The following is a 3,389-nucleotide window of genomic DNA, read 5'->3' as shown; positions in this document are numbered from 1 at the left end:
TATGTATGTAATGTTAATGAGCAGGAACAACATTAAAAAAAGGTTTATGCATTATTCTTTATTTTCGCATAACTAAGTAGTACATTTTCTGTAAGAAAATAACAAATATGGATTGGAAGCAATGTCCTGAAACTTTTCAACACATTGAAATATAAATTTTATATGATGTTGTTAAAACAATGGTCACTATAATAATTTTGATCCCACACTAAACTAAAACCCTGTCCTTGGATCATGGAATTTACAATTTTGGTAAAGGACACCTGTTCTTATTAAATATCTATAATCAGAATTTAGTATCAATAGCATTACCACCGCTGCGGTGGTCCAGAGGTAAAGTGTTCGCTCTGTATGCGGGCGGTCGGGGTTCGAATCCCGGCCGCGACAGACCTAGTTCGTTAAACAGGTAGTGACAGTTCCATCACCAAACTCTCGGCATCAGGTGTGAATGTCACAGGTCCTCGGAGATGGCCTTTAAAACGGATGTCCCGTGTCACAGTAGGTGTGGCACGCCAAAGAACCTTCACTGCTCAATGGCCGTAAGCGCCGAGCATAGGCCTAAATTTGAAGCCCTTCACCGGTCTTGGTGACGTCTCCATATGAATTAAAATTATTGAGAAGAACGTTAAACAAGATACAATCAATAGCATTTAAGGCTATGTTATTCAAATATTTGACAAATGAACACTTTATACCCAGTTTAGCTCCCACCCATCTTCCCAAGGCAAGGGTTTCTGATCCGCTCAGCTCCGGTCCCTGGATCATTAAATGCTCTACATGACTATGCATTTTTTTCTCTTACAGATGTGATGTTATAGAGAAGAACATTTTTGGTAGAAAATATGAAAACAGTTGTAATGGTAGTTTTCGGTATAAAGTGTTCAATTGTTATTACGCAACTAACTTACTGTTGTGTTCCAGTTAAATAGTGTATGAAATATCTTTAGAATACAACTGCAATGAAACAAATCAATAGTTTGATACATATATGTAAGTCACTTATAATAGAAGGAACAAACAAACTGGACAAAAAAGAAAATTACACATAACCACATACACTAACAAATGCCACATGTCAAAACACACCAATAATGCAGAATTATGAAACGCTTTACATCCATTTCATTACCTTACCAGAAATCATTTAAATACACACATAAACATGCATCTGTATGACTTGTACTACAGAATCCAGTGCATAATTATCTCTAAATAGCAATCAAACCATGAAAGTGGAATTATTTTTTGTAATCAATAATGGAAGTTATTTTCAATTCAAAATCAGGTTGGAGAGAATCTGAATCCAAATAAGTCCGATAAATACATGTATAACTGAAAACAAAATTTAGGAAGTTATTTAGAAAAGATGTTCATCATACATGTGCAATATTACTTTGAAACTGAATACTACGTCATCAGCAAGAGTGGAGATAGCTCATTTTAAACATGAAAGTTAGTGCAAGAGGATATACTAATTCAAATATGATGATGAATTAGACTAACATATAAGCATGGATTTACATTTAGCAATTGTAGTGATTGTTATACGTAAATCTACCCCCCCCCCCCCCCCCCCCCCCCCCAAGAAAAAGAAGAGTTTGTACACAGGTACATTAAACGCTGTACTCATCAACTTGTGTGTATTATACACTTCTTGTGTAAAAGCTCATATTCATATTGCAAAGGAGACTCATCCGTTTGTCTGAATGAGACTTAATACACATTGCTATTGTTTTAATTTTATAAAACAGTTCTTTATATGAAAATGCTAATAACCTTAGCAAAAAACTATAAGATTCGAAGCGTGTGTAGGAGTTCTAATATGAAATTAAAAAAACGTAACAGCAGTGACTCGCAATAAACATGCAAAATTTACAACATGTAAATGTAGCTAAATGAGAATCCCAAACTAGGCACTGAAAAGTTACAAAAGTAATTTTCAAACGGTAATGTTCAAACCGCTGTTAGAAATAATGAGGCATCTCACCAAAAACTAAATGCATCTTTTTTATATGAAAAGATCGTTCAGCGAAAACAAAATGTGGGGACAGGGAACAACAGTACATCCATGCCCCTGCCCCTTCTTCATCATTTGTACGTTCGGAAATACATGTAGCATATGCATGTCATTGTCAATTGTTTGTTTGAAGTACAAAGAAATTGAAAACACGATTACTTTTCGTTGTATGTAGCATGCTGTGGACCGCAAACTATTTCACATTCATGCTTGACACAATGGCAATGTTTATCGAACACTTGTTCTAAACATATGTATTTCAGTATACAGCCCTCGTAAAATTCCATGCGGTGTTTTGAATACTTGAAACCGGGGTATTGTCTTCCATAATATAATATAATGTTGTACCCTTTTTCTTTTCCTTGCCCCAAGACTATTATTTTTAGTCTCATTTTTGAAACTAAATTCACGAAATCAAATTTGATTGTGTTGACGATGATTCTGAAGAATATCTTGGTCGTTTAGAAATAATAAAGTAAGCTTAAGTTACACCGTTGCATCCTCTAAATTTCTGCATGACCGACTTGCATATATGATCGGGGAAGGTGTACGCAGTTACGCAATATCATCCTTCTGAGACACCGATCTCTGTCCTTCGCTGTCAAAGCATAATCGTGCACAAATTCTTTCTCGTTCACAATGGACGCGGATCAGTTAATTTTTTTACGGTGTTGCACCCATTTTTGCTGCGTCGAACAAACATTTTACTGAGTCGGAACAGCAGCCAAAACACACGTGGAAAACCCTCCTGATTCGTATGTGGCTTCTAATTAGGTCTTTCCATCTTTCTGTGGAAAGACCTATTGATATTCTTCTGTTTATTAGGTCTTTCCATCTTTCTGTGGAAAGACCTATTGATATTCTTCTGTTTATTATTATTATTATTATTATTATTATTATTTTTCCTCCCCGTGATTTTGAGTTTCAAGATTTATCGAAAAGATTTATAGTCCATAAGAATGTACTCCTTAAAAGATTTTGGCAGTTCACCCTGCGTATATGAACTTTGACCCCTCAAGGAGTTATTGCCCCTTTTGCAATAAAAGCTTGTTATCGCTACTCCGACGAAACCGTACACCGTTAAGATACCAAACCTTCACCAATGTCTTCGACTAGTCAAGGAGACTCTTCAATCTATTCATTGCGAAATGATTCGTCAACCCCTTTTATGAGTTATTGCCCCTGAAAGTTTTTGATTTTTACAAATAATTGAAAAAATTTAAAACCATTTATCCTAGAGACATGGGACTAACTGCATTAGAATCTTCATCCTTTGACCTTTTGATTTATATCAAGGTCAAAGGTCAAGGTCATTCAAAATATGAGAAATTTAGCTCTTTTTATATCTCTTTTGTCTTTCAACATATACTAC

The sequence above is a fragment of the Ostrea edulis genome, chromosome 6, assembly GCF_947568905.1.
Source record: "Ostrea edulis chromosome 6, xbOstEdul1.1, whole genome shotgun sequence".
NCBI lineage: Eukaryota > Metazoa > Mollusca > Bivalvia > Ostreida > Ostreidae > Ostrea > Ostrea edulis.
Note: the sequence above shows the minus strand (reverse complement) of the source record.